Genomic DNA, 18,621 nt, shown 5'->3' with positions numbered 1-18,621 from the left:
GTTAAGTTTTCTCTTTAACACTTTGTTCTTCTTATTCTGTTTCCTTGTTGTCTAAGTTCCCTTGAAGGAAAAAGATTAGGGCCAGAGAAAGCAGAAGAGGTAAGAAAAAGGATAATAGTAATAATAATAGTAAAAGATAGCAGAGGAACTGCATAAGACCTAGGAAAATGAATATTTAACTCATGTAAGCAGTGTAGAGTAATAAGAATAAAAAAGTGAAGTACCTACAATGAAATAGGAACCTGAATATAGAAAAGTATATAGAATGAATTAGAAGGCCAGAGTGATGAGAGAGAGAAAAGAAAGGACAAAAAGAAAAAGAATTAATAAAAGATAGAAAACAGAATAGAAGGGTTAGAAATTTTAAAAAAATAGAAAAATTGGGGACTAAACAAAGAGAGGTAGAATGTAAGTTGAACAACAGAAAGAAGATAGACAGATGTAGGAGGAAAAAGGGCATTGGTAGCCAAAACCAGTATATGCAGAAAAGAGAAAATTGAGGAAGAGGAAACACGGCAAACAAGAAACAAGTCAGTGGCACATAATTTAAAAAAAGAGAAAAAAAGGGGAGGAGGGAGAAAGAGGAAAGAAAGATAAGAAAACAAAATGACAAACCAACAAGCAAGCAGTCTAACAAACACTAAGGAAAAACAGCCTTCCCCCTTAAACCCCTGAGGAGCTTCTCAGGCTGCCAGTGTTTATCAATTACCCTGCAGCCTTCCCAGTGCAGATTTTGAAGTGGGTTTAAGCAAGTAAACTAAGTTAAATTATAAAACAAAAGTCACCTTTTTTTTATTTTTAGGCAAAATAAGAGACCCAAAAGAAGCTAATACAGGAATAATGTCTATGTTTTCCCTATCCTAAAGTATAAGCTGGATGTTTAATATTCTCGTGGGTTGCCACCAAGAGGAGTCAGGAATCAAACTAGGAATTGTGCATATTTAAGGCAGAAACTTCTCCACTGAGCTAAATTTCCTTGTTGGGTACAGTAGCTCTTCAGAAAGCTATCTAGTCCCTTTCCTTTGGGCAGGTTTAACTCTTTGCAATTGGATGAATTCCTCCTGATTAGGAATCTGTCCTTGCCCCCTTTCTTTTTTTGGCTTTCTCTCCCAGGGCAGAGGATGCAATAGCCTGTATGAGAGTTCCCTTTTGAAATTTAAATGAGACTGTGATGATTTAACTCACCGCAGAAAAAAAATGACTCTCAGCCATCTTCAATAGCACCCACTCCACACAGGGAGTGCTCTTAGAAGTTTATTAAGCCCTTAGAAGTTTATTAAGCCCTTCCTAATGTCCCCCTCCCTTATGGGAGTTGAAATTTTGGTATTTTTCACCTCCTGACTAGTTAATTGCCCTACTCAGCTTTTTGGCTTTTTCCCAGACCAATTTTCCCTATTCCAGGGCAGTTAGGTAAATCAGGCTGCCTCAGCAGATCCACCTCTCCCCTCTCCCTGGTGTCACCTTGAGCCAGCTGGTATGTTTCTCAAAGCTCAGAAAAAGGGGTCCAGGCAATTGAACCCCCAAAGGGGAAACTCCTCTCCACCCTTCACCATACCCCTCCCACTCTCAGAGTATGCCTCCTCAGGCTGGGTGACCAGTGAGAGTTGGGGCTCGCTGCAGAGTCCTGCCCTGAGGGTGGGGCTTAGCTGTCCCACAGTTCCAGCCTCAAGCGCCAGAAACTCAGGGTTTTACCTTGAGCAATCAATCTTTCTGTTGTGCAATGTCCAGATTGATGTCCTGAAGCCTACTGCTTTGTGGGTTCCCAAAACAGCTCACTTGGGCAGGATTTTGCCCCCACTCACCCTTTTTTTTTTGTGATAGATGATGAGTATGTGCTTACCCCAATGCCATCTTGCCCTTCCCCCTGGAAGGCCTATATATTTTTTTAATGTATAACTATCTCCTTGCTCCTAGCAATACGAACTTGGACTAGATAATTAATGTGTGTCTCATTTTCTCCACTTGTAAAATGGTGTTGAAATTAGCTGTCTCATAGAGTTAATGAGAATTTAAATAACATAATACATATAAATGCATAGAAAAGTATCTGACTTATTGATAACAGTCAATATACATTAGTCATGATAATTATAAATTGTTGTCACTTCACTGTTTTCCTCACATTTATTAGGTGTTATACTTTTAAGCAGCTATCTAAGGGGAAATGTCATGACCACGTTACAATGAATTCAGCAACACTTAAAGTGAATTCATTAACAATTAGGGAATTGTTTATACTCACAACATAAGAAATATATGTCCTGCAGACAAGGCTATAGAATCAGGCATACCTCGGGAAGGTGTGGCCACCAGTTTGGTATGCTGAAGTTCAGGGATCAGACTACATCTGTCACCAAACTCTTGGTCATTTACTTCTTTAGTGTACAATGAAAATTACTGTTCAGAATTATGATACCCTACCCATAGAAGAATGTCATTTACCAAAGAATGTAATTAAAAATTACATTAGTGCATTTTAAGAAAAAGTTGGAGGAAATTTGAATTTGAAACTCTTTAACAACAAAAATGTAAACAAACAAAATGGCCTTCTGATTCATTCTCAGAAAATTCAACTAAGCAGCATAACCCTCTCCTTGGCAATCTAACTTGCTAAAGTTTTATAAAATGCCACTTTAATGAAGCACCTACACAACCTAGCTGTCTTTTGTTTGGTCTAAATATTTATTTCTTGCAACTTCATCTTTTGACAAAATATTACCTAACATAGAGCCTAAATGCAACGGGAAATGTCTAAAGATATATAATTCTCTTCTCTGGTAGATTTTTTGGTTCCCTTATAACAAAATCTGGAAAAATAACATCTGTAATATGTGGTCCAATTATTAGTTTATAAATCGACTTCACATAAAAATAAAAGTAAACATTTATTTTGAATTTCCTAAATATTTATTAGGTATTAATGTAGGAGAGAAATTAGAGGAGATAAAGAGCTAAATATGTTACTCAATCCAAGAAATTACATTACTTACTGTCAATTTTGGCAAAGAATGAATTAGTTACTAGGTAACTGTTGCCTTGACCTAGTTTAACTTTCTGATTTGGACTTAACTTTACATGGTAGTAGAGAATTGCTATATTAAAGGTTGTAAAGAAACAAAATATAATATCTTGGGGAAAAAGAAAAGGGGATAAAGAATACTATTTAAAGTACTATTAATGAACCTATCCATCCTTATAAATATTCCCTTTGTGCCATTTTCACATTTTCCTTAATCTTAGGAACATACAAAATTCCTTAAAGGTGCAAAATCAAATGCTATCATGACATGTGATTACTAAGAATAATATTGTCTTCTGAAAAAAAAAACATATTACAGTTAATCTTATCCAAAATATGGATCAAAATGTTGACATTTTTGTCTTCCCTAAATTGGATGGCCACACCTATTTAAAGCCCCTGCCTTTGTTCTCTTGCTTGACTTGGAGTTAACATTCCCCCAGCTGCTATTTGCAGACTAAAGTTAGACTAGGGATGTTCAACCCAGGTCTCAGCTCTGAGAAAGTCTTGATTGTATGGGTTAATAATCTCTCATCTCACCTCTCACTAACACTCACACAATTAAGAAATATGAATGAGGAAAAAGTAGTTTTGTTCCCACACAAATGTTAGCTTTTAGCTTAAGGCATTTTCCAGATAACTGGTTGCCATGGTGGCAGGCACTTTGGACAAAGAACCTCAGAGTCAGTAAATATCATTAAAAATGACTAATTAACCATCAGATAGGAAGCTGCTATTTTCATGCTCAGGTGAGAATCACAATTCTCCTTCCAGATTTCATATACCTGCCATAAGTTGGAGGAGAGGAATAAATGTAAGGTAAAAGTTTCTACCAAAAACTCTCAATAGAATTTTCTTTTGCTGCTTTTTCTAGCACTGATAAAGACTCTATTTCAAAATCATAGTAGTCTACAAAATTTGCTTGCTCCTCTTGGTTACCTGAATACCAGTTATTGCTGCCTTTCTAGAATATCCATGCAAAGCCATCCTTTCATGGGTCAGTTATTTGTGATGTATATGAAAGCATTAGTACTTTAGTGATTATTCAATTCTGCAAATTTCCTCACCATTTCAAAGCTTATGATTGTATTTTCAGAGAAACATTTCTAAGCACAAGGTCTCAGAGACACTACCAATTTTAGTTTAACCTGCCTCTTCAATGGACTACTTAAACTGACAGCTCTAATTGTCCACTAGTGGACACATTTATGCATTGAAATGTCTAGTTACATTGTTCCAAACCAAAGGATAAACTGACTTCAATAATCAGGCCTGAATTTAGAGGCTAATTGCATCTCAACCTTTAACCTTTAAAATGAGCCACCCTTATAATTTAGCAGAATCCTCTGCACATTTGTCTAAAATCAAGAGTTATAAATGGATGAAAATAAAAAGAAGAGAATATTTTATGTGACTGGAAGTGCGAAAGCAATGACCTCCCCTGGTCTTCAATTTTAAAAGAGTTATGAAATCTATGTGCATATTGTGTACTTGTTGGATTTATAATCTGTTCATTGCCTACTGCTCTCATTTGCATAAAAATAATAGAAAGGTCAATATGTTTTTGTTAAAGTGTCTGAATTTCAGTTCCAGAAAGCACTGTTTAATGGGTATGTTTTCTATCAGAAAACAATCCCATAGTATTGTTTGGCTTCAGAAAAATCTGAGTTTTCATCTTAATCCTAAGAAGTCAAATGACCTGAGGCAAACTTCCATCTTTCTTTCAATAATATTAACTTCTTTAGTGTAAAGCATATTTTGAAACCCACTAAGTTACTATCAGTGTCTAGGATATGCTTAATAGACAATTACTAAATGTTTGTATGTTGTTATATCATTTGGTTACTTTGTAAAAGGCTGAACAGAAATGAAACTATGTATATTTATTTTTGCAGACACTGCCCCCAAGAGGTAATAACCATATACCTACAATGAAAATGTATCCTCAAAGAAAGATGAAACTATATGTAAATGCCAGATATTATTACTTGTTTAGATATACCTGGCACTTGTCTAGCCTGCTATACAAAAGAAATAGTAACTCATAACTCATGAGTTTTACTCTGATTCCTGGACTGACTCTCAATTATATATTTTCTCACTCATTCCAATTTTTTTTCCACATACAACACCACTTTCAATTGGGTAATATTAGTAAAAAATAACAGAATCAAGGAAAGTAAGAGGAGGAGGCAAGATGGTCGCTGAGTGAACTTGCCTTTGCGGTAGGTCCCGGGAGGAGACAGTTGGGCGTGGCTACAGGCTCTCCAAGGCCGGGCTTTTTTGGAATTTTTGTAGGGCAGAAGTGCCTGGACATCAATTGGGTGGAAAGGTAATGGAGAGGATTGGTCTAGTAGATATAATTTGGGTTCTATTGCCTGTAGGTGAGACCCGCTCACGGGCTCCTCCCTATTGGGGGTGGGGGGAACCGCGGTCCAGCCTGGCAGCACCACTTTTAGATGGCTCTGAGCTGTTAAGGAGTTCACGAGTTCTGGGCGAGCTGTGCATGGGTTGATGCGACGGGTCGCCTTTGCACGGCGATTTGGGAAGATAGACGGTGTTTTGTTGTGAAGAGGGAGAAACTTGTGATTGCAAACATAAACAATAGTGCTTCTGCCTGAAGCCCCGCCCCCAAAAGCCCGGCAGCCGGTCTCCGACCCAAATAGGCTGTAGGCAATAAAGAGACGTAATCAGAAAGTTGTTTTAGACTGCGGCAAGGGAGGGGGACACGTCTGGAAGCCGATTAGGGAATATTTTGCGAAGCTTGGGAAATCCGCTTTTTGAATCTGTTTTCAGCGTCACAGGCCAGGCTTCAGATCTGTACTAGCAAAGTGGCTGCGGTGTAGAGGCGCCCTAGAGGGCAGTGGTTTGGAATCATAGGACGGGAGCTGTCCAAAAGCTGAAGTGAGATATACTAATGAGCCCAGCTAAGTAAATGAATTGCAGGGTTCAGTCATAATATAGAGTTTGCGGATCTGACTTCCCCCTTAAGGTTGGCACCCAGCTGTGGGGAATCCCTGAGGGCTGTGTTACACTGCGGGGCTCCCAGGCTTCCTGTAGACCAGATTGGAGGTTGCCAGGTCTGAATTCCCTAAAATCTGGTGGCCCACACCACAGAGACTCACATCTCTTGAGACTTCAATATCTCAGACTTTCCATCCCTGAATCCATCACGCACTAAGGTCCATCTGAGGTCCTTAAATGCCCTAGCCTTCAACGTTGGCATTCTTTATCGTTTCATTTTCTTTGTTTTTATTTTCATTTTGACTTATTCTTTACTTTTTTCAATTTCCTGATTGCTAACACCACATTATCCCCTCGTCTTCTCTCACAGCGTATCCCCCAAAGTCTTTCTTTCACTCAGTTATTTAAGGCTTTTTTTCATGGTAGGTGCTGTGTAGTGGGTGTTTTAATTCTGGGTCGTGCATATCTGTTTTTTTTTTTCTTTCCCCTACCTGTTCCCCACCCTTTGCCCATCCCCTTCTACTTTCTTCCTCTCGTCCCTTTCCCCCAATTTATTTTTTTTCTTTCTTTCTTTTTTTCTGTTGTCTCTCTCCCTCTTGTCCCTCATATTCTACTTAGTTTATTTTAACTCAATTATACAATAGGTGCGGCAGGAAACACCTCACATTCGCTGGGTTTTCTCATCCTCCACTGCCTCATTTCTGTGTGCACTGATTTAGGCTACCTACACTATCCTCTTCCCCTACATCTTGATATCCGCCACCATCTACTGGCTCTCCTATATTCCACCTCCCACCTCCCTGTCTTCGATCCACGAAGGGTCTAAGTCTTAATTTCTAATACCTATGTTTTGTTTTCTGTCTGTTATCCACTCTTGAAACTATTACCTTTTTTTCTCTTTCCCTCTCTCACGAAATCAATAGCTTTTTAGCTCATACCATATTCCTCCCATATTCAATCATCTACCTCATAATAGGTACTCTACCTACTGCTATAACTCTACACAATTTACATGAATCTAACCTCCATCCTCCCAGATCTCATATTCTTGCTTTGTTAACATATACCACCAATACTACTTTACACTTTTCCCTTGCTTACACAATTGCCTTTCCCCAACACTAATACTTTCCTTTAAAGTGAACTTAACCAACAACAAGAAACTAGAATAAGAAGAAAAAAGTGACAAAGAGAAGATATAACACCTATGCAAAAATAACAGATAAGTAACCTCCCAGAGCAGACAAAGAAGCTAAGGAACTGATTAAATCCGTCAAGATAAAGAGATGACCAGAAAGCAACAAAAATCTACAAAACAAACCAGTAATCAGGAAAACATGGCTGAATCCAATCAACAAACCAATAATCACAAAGGGTAGCAAAATTTGGCACAAGCAATGAAAGATCTCAGAACATTTATCACCGACAAATTTGACGAAGTAATGGAAGAGGTTAACAACAGGAAGACATCACTTGGAGGGGAAATTGCAGACATACGAAAAAACATAACAGATACGATGGGAATGAACACCACAGTTCAAGAAATCAAAAATACACTTGCAGCAAATATCAGCGGACTAGAAGAGACAGAGCAGAGAATTAGTGATGTGGAAGACAGTACATCAGAAATCAAACAGATAGTAGAAAGGGTCAACAAGAAGATAGAAAAAATCCAGTTAGGACTTAGGGACCTGAATGACAATGCAAAACGCTCAAACATACGTATTATAGGAATTCCAGAAGGCGAAGAGAAGGGAAAGGGGTCAGAAGGAGTGTTGCAGGAAATAATGGCTGAAAAATTCCCAAATCTACTGAAAGAGACAGATATACATATCCAAGAAGCACAGCGCACTCCACCAGTCATAAACCCCAACAGGCCCACCCCAAGACATATACTTGTCAAATTATCCAATGCTCAAGACAAAGAGAAAATCCTAAAAGCAGCAAGAGAAAAGAAAACCATCACATCCAAGGGACGCTCAATTAGATTAAGTGCTGATTTCTCATCTGAAACCATGGAGGCAAGAAGGCAGTGGTATGATATAGTCAAGGTACTAAAGGAAAAAAATTTCCAACCAAGAATACTCTATCCAGCTAAACTAGCATTCAAACATTATGGAGAGTTCAAAATATTCGCAGACAAACAGAAACTGAAAGAGTATACCAACAAGAAACCTCCCCTTCAAGAAATTCTAAAGGGAGTTCTGCAGGAAGAAAGGAAAAAACAGGAAAGGCAGAGTTGGAGGAGAGTATAAGACCAACAACAACAACAAAAAAGACAAAAATATATGTATACAAAGAAAATATGACAAACACAAATCCAATCAAAATATGGCTAACACAAATAATTCCTTGATAGTAATAACACTGAATGTCAACGGATTAAACTCACCTCTCAAAAGATTCAGACTGGGAAATTGGATAAGGAAATATGACCCATCCATATGATGTCTACAAGAGACACATCTTAGACCCAGAGATGCATGGAGATTGAAAGTGAATGGCTGGAAAACAATCATACAAGCTAACAATAACCAAAAAAAGGCAGGAGTAGCTATATTAATATCAGACAAAATAGACTTTAAATGTGAAACAATTGCGAGAGACAAAGAAGGATACTACATTTTAGTGAAAGGGAAAATCTGTCAAGAAGATCGAACAATCATAAATATTTATGCCCCTAACAAGGGTGCCTCTAAATATGTCAGGCAAACGCTGGAAAAACTAAGTGAAACAATAGATACATCTACAATTATAGTGGGGGATATTAACACACCACTATCAACTCTGGACAGAACATCTCAAAAGAGAATCACCAAAGAAACAAAACATCTGAACACTATATTAGAGGAGTTGGATCTAAAAGACATATATAGATCTCTACACCCAAACACAGCAGGATATACATTTTTCTCAAGTGCACATGGATCATTCTCCAAGATAGATCATATGCTAGGCCACAAAGAAAGGCTGAACGAATTCAGAAAGATTGAAATCATACAAAACATTATATCTGACCACAGTGGAGTCAAGCTGGAGATTTGCAAGGGACAGAAGCCCAGATTTCACACCACAATTTGGAAATTAAACAGCACACTCTTAGGAAAACAGTGGGTCAAAGAGGAAATCTCAAAAGAAATCAATGACTACCTTGAAACAAATGATAATGATAACACAACATACCAAAATTTATGGGATGCAGCAAAAGCAGTACTGAGAGGGAAGTTTATAGCCATAAATTCATATATCAAAAAAGAAGAAAGAGCAAAAATTGAAGAACTAACTGCACATTTGAAGGAATTAGAAAAACAACAACAAAGTAACCCAACAGGAAAAAGAAGGAAGGAAGTGACAAAGATAAGAGTAGAACTAAATGAAATAGAAAATAAGAAAGCACTTGAAAAGATAAACAAGACCAAGAGCTGGTTTTTTGAGAAGACTAACAAAATTGACAAACCTTTAGCGACACTAACAAAGAAAAAAAGAGAGAAGATGCAAATACACAAAATAAGAAATGAGAAAGGCGATATCACCACTGACCCCACAGAAATAAAGACTATCATAAGAGGATATTTTGAAAAACTATATTCCAACAAAAATGACAATCTAGAGGAAATGGACAAATTCCTAGAAACACATAAGCAGCCCATATTGACAAAAGAAGAAATTGATGATCTTAACAAACCAATCACAAGCAGAGAGATAGAATCAGTTATTAAAAATCTCCCAACTAAGAAGAGCCCAGGGCCAGATGGCTTCACAGGTGAATTCTACAAAACATTCCGGAAAGAACTGACACCAATCCTGCTGAAACTATTCCAAAAAATCGAAACAGAAAGAACATTACCCAACTCCTTCTATGATGCCAACATTACCCTAGTACCAAAGCCAAACAAAGACATCACAAGAAAGGAAAATTACAGACCAATTTCTCTAATGAACCTAGACGCAAAAATACTTAACAAAATACTTGCTAATCGTATTCAACAACACATTAAACGAATTATACACCACGACCAAGTGGGATTCATCCCAGGTATGCAAGGATGGTTCAACATAAGAAAATCAATCAACGTAATACACCATATAAACAGATTGAAGGAAAAAAATCACATGATTATATCTATAGATGCAGAAAAAGCATTTGACAAAATACAGCACCCTTTCTTGATAAAAACACTCCAAAAGATTGGAATACAAGGAAATTTTTTGAACATGATAAAGAGTATATATGAAAAACCTAAAGCCAATATTGTTTACAATGGAGAAATCCTAGACTCTTTCCCTCTCAACTCAGGGACAAGACAAGGATGCCCACAGTCTCCACTCCTATTTAACATTGTCTTAGAAGTACTTGCTCGAGCACTGAGGCAAGAACCAGAAATAAAAGGCATTCAAATTGGAAAGGAAGAAGTCAAAATTTCATTATTTGTAGATGACATGATCCTATACATAGAAAACCCTGAGAGATCTACAACAAAGCTTCTAGAACTCATAAATGAGTTTAGTAATGTCGCAGGTTATAAGATCAATGTGAGAAAATTAGTAACATTTCTGTACACCAATAATGAGCAAGATCAGTAGGAAATCAAGAAACAAATACCATTCACAATAGTAAATAAAAAAATCAAATACTTAGGAATAAATTTAACTAAAGAAGTAAAGAACTTATACACCGAGAACTATACAAGATTGTTCAAGGAAATCAAAGAAGACCTAAATAAATGGAAGACTGTTCCTTGTTCATGGATAGGAAGACTGAACATTATTAAGATGTCTATCCTACCAAAACTGATCTACACATTGAATGCAATACCAATAAAAATCAACACAGCCTTCTTTAAGGAACTAGAAAAACTAACTATGAAATTTATTTGGAAAGGAAAGAGACCCCGAATAGCCAAAGACATACTGAAAAAGAAAAATGAAATTGGAGGAATCACACTACCTGACTTCAAAACATACTACAAAGCTATGGTGGTGAAAACAGCATGGTATTGGCATAAGGAGAGACACATAGACCAATGGAATCGAATTGAAAGCTCTGATATAGAACCTCACATATATAGCCACAAAATATTCGATAAAGCCACCAAACCCTCTCAACTGGGAGAGAGTGGCCTATTCAACAAATGGTGTCTGGAGAACTGGATAGCCATATGTAGAACAATGAAAGAGGATTACCATCTCACACCTTATACAAAGATCAACTCAAGATGGATCAAAGACCTAAATATAAGAGCCAAGACCATAAAAACATTAGAAAGCAGTGTAGGGAAACATCTACAGGACCTTGTAATAGGTAATGGATTTATGAATATCTCACCAAAAGCACGAGCAGCAAAAGAACTAATAGATAAATGGGACTTCCTCAAAATTAAAGCCTTTTGCACCTCAAAGGAGTTTGTCAAGAAAGTAAAAAGGGAGCCCACACAGTGGGAGAAAATATTTGGCAACCATATATCTGATAAGAAACTTATAACTTGCATATATAAAGAACTCCTATATCTTGAAAACAAAAAGATAAACAACCCATTTAAAAAATGGGAAAAAGACTTAAACAGACACTTCTCCAAAGAAGAAATACAAATGGCTAAAAAGGACATGAAAAAATGTTCCAAATCTCTAGCTATCAGGGAAATGCAAATCAAAACCACAATGAGATACCATCATACACCCATAAGATTGGCAGCTATGAAGAAAACAGAAGAATACAAGTGCTGGAGAGGATGTGAAGAAAGGGGAACACTCATCCACTGCTGGTGGGAATGCAGAAGGATCCAACCATTCTGGAGGACAGTATGGCGGTTTCTCAAAAAACTAGCCATAGATTTGCCATATGACCCAGCAATACCACTGCTGGGTATATACCCAGCAGAACTGAAAACAAGGACACAAACTGATATATGTACACCAATGTTCATAGCAGCATTGTTCACTATCGCCAAAAGTTGGAATCAACCCAAATGCCCATTAACAGATGAGTGGATCAATAAAATGTGGTATATACACACAATGGAATACTACTCGGCTGTAAGAACAAACACACTACAAGCACATGTGATAACATGGATGAATCTTGAGAACCTTATGTTGAGTGAAGCAACCCAGACATTAAAGGACAAATACTACATGACCTCAATGATTTGAAATAACCAAGTTGCCCTAGATAGCAAGAGACTGAACGATAGGCTTACAGGAAATCGGAGGGTGGAGGAAGGATGTGAGCCAATGTATGCAGGGATGGAATTTAAGACGAGATGGTGGTAAGTATCAACACAAAGAAGAGATAAAAGGGGGGCAGGGGTTGCCTTTGGTTGCAGCTTTGCGGGTTTGAGGGTGGCTCGGGATGGGCGGATGGGTAATATTGCCCAAAAGTGGGGGGAGGGAGGGGTAGCATACGAACACAGGAGAGTGTCAGGTGTTGGTGGAGAGTAAAATGCCGAGAAAATCATATCAAAATATAATAAAGAGGGTTACCTGTTTAGAATGCTCGGAGGGGAGGGTCTGATGCAGGACGGCCTCCTGGAGAATGTCTAAATGCTCATTCTGCCAGAGTGGGTGACACCATGGGGTAGAAACCCAAGTAGTGAGAGTGGGGGTGGACCCACATCCTGGGGAGGACCAATGCCATCAAATAGAGGGAACTGTATCCCTCGAAAGAAAGGGTGGCTCCCAGGGCATTGGGGCAGTTGAGCAAGTTAGACCCTGAACACTATTCCATTTATATCTTGAAGTGGCTCCTCGGGAAACGGAGGCTGGCTGTCACTGTGGGCACCAAGATGGAAGGGAAAATGGACGTTAAATGTGTGTAACCAAGGTAAATGGGGGGTAAGAGAGGAGTTTCGTGAGAGTACACAGGGATGGATATAAAACATGTAATATTACACCATAACATATAGGAGATGACAGACTGATAATGTAAACCATAATGTAAAACATAGGATAACTAAGAATGTAAAAAACTGTGTATCCTAAAGTATGCACCACAATGTAAGCACAAATGTCACCTTGTTTGAAAGCTATTGTCTCAGACTCTGTACATTACATTAAGTAAATATGATGTGAATAGGGTGTAAGAGTATCACTGTGGAAGGGAAAGGTTTTGTGATGGATGTATGGGAGTGCTGTATACTATATATGCATTGCTGTGGTCCAGGGCTCCTGTGAAGAGAAGCTCAATAATTGGGGGGGAGGGGGAAGTTAGGATGTAGAATTTTTTCCAAGTCAACATGTATTCTTTATATAACCTTTAAACCCATCGCTATATGCCATTTCCTAGTAAGGGACCCTGACATTATATTGGGCTTCCAATTTCAGGGAGTTCTGGATCACAGAGTGGTTCAACAAAGGCAATGGAGGAATACTGGTATGGGATACCATTGACAGGGGATATATGGCTGACAAGGAGCTGTACAGAAGATATGTCCAGGGTGCATGGTAATGTTTGGATATACTCATAGTGGTAACAATTAAAAACCACAGCAGGGGTGTACTGGGTTCCTGGCCAATGGTGCTCTGTCATGGTCCCTAGGGGAGCAGCAACAGTCTCCCAGGTGCAGCGGTGGGGACCGGGAGGGAGTGAGGGTTCAACAGTGAGCCCATGACGCTAATGACTATGCTTGTGAGCTGATAAGCCTAAAATAAGAACAAGGCCTAGAGCAACATTGTGCCTGGGAATTTCCTCCTGTCAGCTTTCATGTTACTCAAATGTGGCCAGTCTCGAAGCCAAACTCAGCATGTAAATGCAATGCCTTCCCCCCAGCGTGGGACATAACACCCGGGGATGAGCCTCCCTGGCACCGAGGGACCACTATCAACTACCAACTGATGATGCAACTGGAAAATGACCTCATACAGAAGGTTCAACGTGGATCAGCGGAATATCCCTGTCTACATAAAATAACATGACTTTAAAATGCTGTTTGACTTAATGTAAGGGGGAAATGGAAAGGAGAAATGAGTTTATATGGCTACGAGTCTCTAAAAAAGAGTCTTGAGGCTGTCAGAAGGATTGCCCTTATGCACAACTGAGCAGAGTCTGAGAGACAGATAAAGCAGAAAGAACCCCCAGATATCGGTTTCTTCAAGGGCTAAAGAGACCCATGGGAGTTATGGTCATGGCCGATGGGGTTAACTACAAGGTCAGATGGCCCCTCTTTGGAAATGGTGTTTATGTGTGATGAATCTGGACTCAGATGGGATCTCTCTTCATAAGACTTTCATGCTAATGTGCTGGAGGTGCAGTTAGTGTCGGGGTTTAAGATATATTTAGGGGATTTGAATCTCTGGCCTGACAATGTGATAGCCAGGTCCTGAGCCTCAACAGACTCCAGCACCTACAATCTGACTTATTGGGCTCACCACACTCAGCTAAGATGGAGTTGAAGAAGGACAACCACCACACCATGGAGCCTAGAGTGATTACAACTGAAAGTGGGAGGATTGCATCCAGCATCCATGTGGAATCTGAGCCTCCTCTTGACATAGAGGTGCAATGGACACAACCAATCCAATGTACACATAGAAAAGGTGGCATTGGATTGAGAAGAGTGGACATGTTGGCTGATGGGTATGGGGAAAGGCAGGAAGAGATGAGAGGTGGAGGCGTCTTTGGGACATGGAGCTGCCCTGGATGGTGCTTCAGGGGCAATCACCGGACATTGTAAATCGTCACAGTGCCCACTGGATGGAATGGGGGAGAGTGTGGGCCATGGTGTGGACCGTTGACCATGGGGTGCGGGGGTGCCCAGAGATGTACTTGCCAAATGCAATGGATGTGTCATGATGATGGGAGGGAGTGTTGCTGGGGGGGGAGAGGTGGGGTGGGGATGGTAGGGTTCAATGGGACCTCATATATATATTTTTAATGTAATATTATTACAAAGTCAATAAAAAAAGAAAAAAAAGGAAAGTAAAATAAATATGGCTATTTATGCCTACTTGATTGGCTTTTAATTAAACAGACCATTTAATTTATACCATTTTCCCTATTTGACTGTACCATAGAAAGGTATCCCCTTTACCACAGAACTACTCCATTAAAAGTCGAGGACAGTCTTTACTCCACAGGTAATTAGGAAGCCATTGGGATTTGAAGAAAGCATTTGAATGGTTGGCTATTTATCACTAATAGATTTAATAATAATCTGCTGACCTCCATAAGAATAGATATCTTATTTTTCTTCTCCCACAATGAGCAGACTATTTGACATGCTTGTTTGATATGCAATTTCTGGGACTACCAGAGATTCTTATTAGGCAGGTTGTCTTTGTGACTCCTACATCTGCATTTTTAACAGCACTTCCAGGATTTATAGGCAGAGATTGGCAGACCACACTTTGGAGTATGTACTCTAAATCCCAAGGATAGAGTGGGTGGATTCATTTATAATGCCTCTTATAGTTTCTGTTGAAACATACACCTAGGATACATTGGCTGGGGTGTACTTGGAATCATAAAATAGTGTAATATTAAGGAGTCAATTCTGGGAATAAAAGCCATGAATCTGGCACTGTTAATGACAACAACAGGTTGCCATGGTGACCACAACTATGGTTAAAGTGCCACACATAGTGAGTAGATTTTATTAAAAATGATGAATTTACCATGAAAAGGAAATTTACAAAAATAGCTATAATTCATGGGCAAGGTTGTGTAATAGAAGAAATAAAGAAGAAAAAGCTACCCTTAAATCTGTCAGATCTCAGTCTGTATTTTTTTAGAGATCCTTACAAATACAAAGAGATATCTGAATTTTGATGTTGGAACTTAAAACATTCATTTGGCTACTTTCAATTATGGTGTTACTAACAATGATTAGATTATTAAAATTCCAGGAGTTATTGTAATTTTAAAAAATCCTATTAAGAAATGCTGATGACAAGCAACACATGGATAAAATATATCCCCAAGCCACAGAATATTTCAAGATTACAATTCTCCTCCTTTGTCTTTCATTAGAATGAAGACATTTATTACACTCAAAAATCTTTAAATCACATTCATGACACATTGGTATTCTTGGACTATTTTTCTTTTTTTCTATGTAAGGTCTAATGACTATAAATAAAAAACCATCAAATAGAATCATGCTCCCAGACAATAAATTCCTGGATACTTGTATATTTTAAGATGTCTTAAAATATGTAAAAAAAAAACCCTTTCCTAGTCTGACCTGTTTCAACAGAAGTCTTGGAAAGTCTTTCATAATGTTTCAGTTTCTTTGGCTGCTTAGGCAAATACTATGCAACAGATTGGATTAAACAATGGGAATTTATTAGCTCACGGTTTTGAGGCTAGGAAAAGTCCAAATCAAGGTGTCATCAGTCAGTGGTTTCCTTCTGAAGATGGGCATTCTGGGGATGGCTGCCAGTGATCCTTGGCCCTGGAATTTTCTGTCAAATGGCAATGCACAGGGCTATCTCTCTGGACCTCTCTTTCCCTTCCTGGTTCCATTAACCATCAGCTCTTGCTACCCCTCTGTCTGAATTTCAATTTACTTATAAAGGACTCCAGGAATAGGATTAAGACCCATCCTGAGTGAGTTGAGCCACTCAAGATGTTATTTTATCTGAAGTAACATCTTGAAAAGATTATATTTCCAATGGGTCCACACATAGATGAATGGATTAAGAACATTTTTCTGGGGCTCATAGTGCCAAGCCATACTCACATAACATAGGTGATTAAGAAACCATTGGCGCTGAAGTCTGTTGAAGCTCAGAGCCTGGCTATCACATGATCAGTCCAGAGATTCAGGTCCCTGGGTATACACTAAACCCCAGAACCAACTACAGATCCAGTAAAAGTAACAGGAGAGGCTTGTGGACAAAGATCACATCAGAGTCCAGCTCCATCACACAGAAACACAAACTCCAAACTAGGGCCAACTGACATGGCACTGAACTCCATCTGCCATGACCATAGAACCTGTGGGTCTTTGTAGCCCTCAGAAGAACCAATACCTGGGGTTGTATCTACTTTATCTGTCTCTGGGACTCTGCTGAGGTGTGCATAAGGGCAACCCCTGTGAGAACCTCCCAGCTCTTTTTGGAGATCATAGCCATATAAATTCATTTGTTCTTTCCATTTCCCCCTTTTATTCAGGTCAAAAAGCAATTTTTAATTCCTGGTATTATGTGTAGACTGAGATATTCTGCTGGTCCGAGTTGACCCTTTTATTCAAGGTCATTTTCTAGTTACATCATCAGCTGGTACTTGGTAGTAATCCATCAGCACCTGTGAGGCTCATCCCTGGGAGTCATGTCCCATGCTGGGGGGAAGGCAACACATTTACATGCTGAGTTTGGCTTCAAGATTGGCCACATTTGAGCAACACGGAGGCTCTCAGGAGGTAACTCTTAGACACCCTGAAGCTCTAGGCCTTGTTCTTATTTCAGGTGCACAGGCTTACAAGCATAGTCATTAGTATCAAGGGCTCATTGTTGGACCTTCCTTCTTTTTTGGTCTTTGCCATTGCACTTGGGGGATTGTTGCCATTCCTTTAGGAACTGTGATAGACCTCCTCTAGCTAGGAACTCAGCACTCCCTCAGTTGTTGTTTTTAATTGTTTCCACTATAAAAATATCCAAACATTTTTATGTACCCTGGATACATGCCCTGTAGAACTCCCTGCCAACCATGTGTCCCCTGTCAATAACATCCCACACCAGTATTCCTCCATTGCCATTGTTGAAACTCTCTGTGATCCAAAACTTCTTCAAAAATGAAGCCCAATATATTGCCAGGTTCCATTAATAGTAAAATGGAATATAGTGGTAACTTTAAAGGTTAGATATAGAATACATATTAATTTAGAAAAATTAAAGTAAAAATAAATTGGGGTATCAAAAAATTTAAAAATGCAAAAGCTTTGTTTTTGATGTTCTGCCTTCCATCATTGCAGTAAATGTTGCCCTGTATGCGAATTTGCAAGGCAACTTCTTCCACTTTTTCCTCAGTGTCTACATCTTTTATTTTTCTTTCTTTTTTCCCCTAATGATGAAGCTTGTCTTCACAAAAGTTTTAGATCACAGTATTTCATATATACAATATACAGTACTCTCACGTATCCAACATAAAATCCTTTTCCCTTCCACAGCAATAATCTTTTTACATGTTCATACTATATTTACTGAAACTGATGTACAGATATTGAGACAGTAGCTTTCAAACAAGGTAACATTTGGGTTTATATTGTGGTTTATATTTTAGACTATACAATTTTCTAAATTTTTAGTTATCTTATATTTTACATTATGATTTACATTTTAGCCCATCAGCCCCTATACATTTTTGGTGTAATTTAACATGTCATATCCACCCTTGTGTAACCTTGTGGAACACTTCTATTGCCCACACAGTTACACTGATTCCATCTATTCAATACCTCTTTCCCCTCCCCTCAGGGCCCACACTGACAGTCAATCTTCATTGCTTGAAGGGCCATGTTCAGAGATACTTGCAAAAGTGTTGAGGGCTTGACATGATCCATTGCCCTAATGCACTGGGAGCCATCATTTCTCTCGAGAGATACAATTCCCTCTATTTGAGACCATCAGTCCTCCCCAGGATGTGGGTATACATTCACTCTCATTATATGGGTCTCTATCCAATGATATAACCCACTATGGCA

Source organism: Dasypus novemcinctus, chromosome 28 (genome assembly GCF_030445035.2).
Source record: "Dasypus novemcinctus isolate mDasNov1 chromosome 28, mDasNov1.1.hap2, whole genome shotgun sequence".
In the NCBI taxonomy this organism is placed as follows: Eukaryota; Metazoa; Chordata; class Mammalia; order Cingulata; family Dasypodidae; genus Dasypus; species Dasypus novemcinctus.
Note: the sequence above shows the minus strand (reverse complement) of the source record.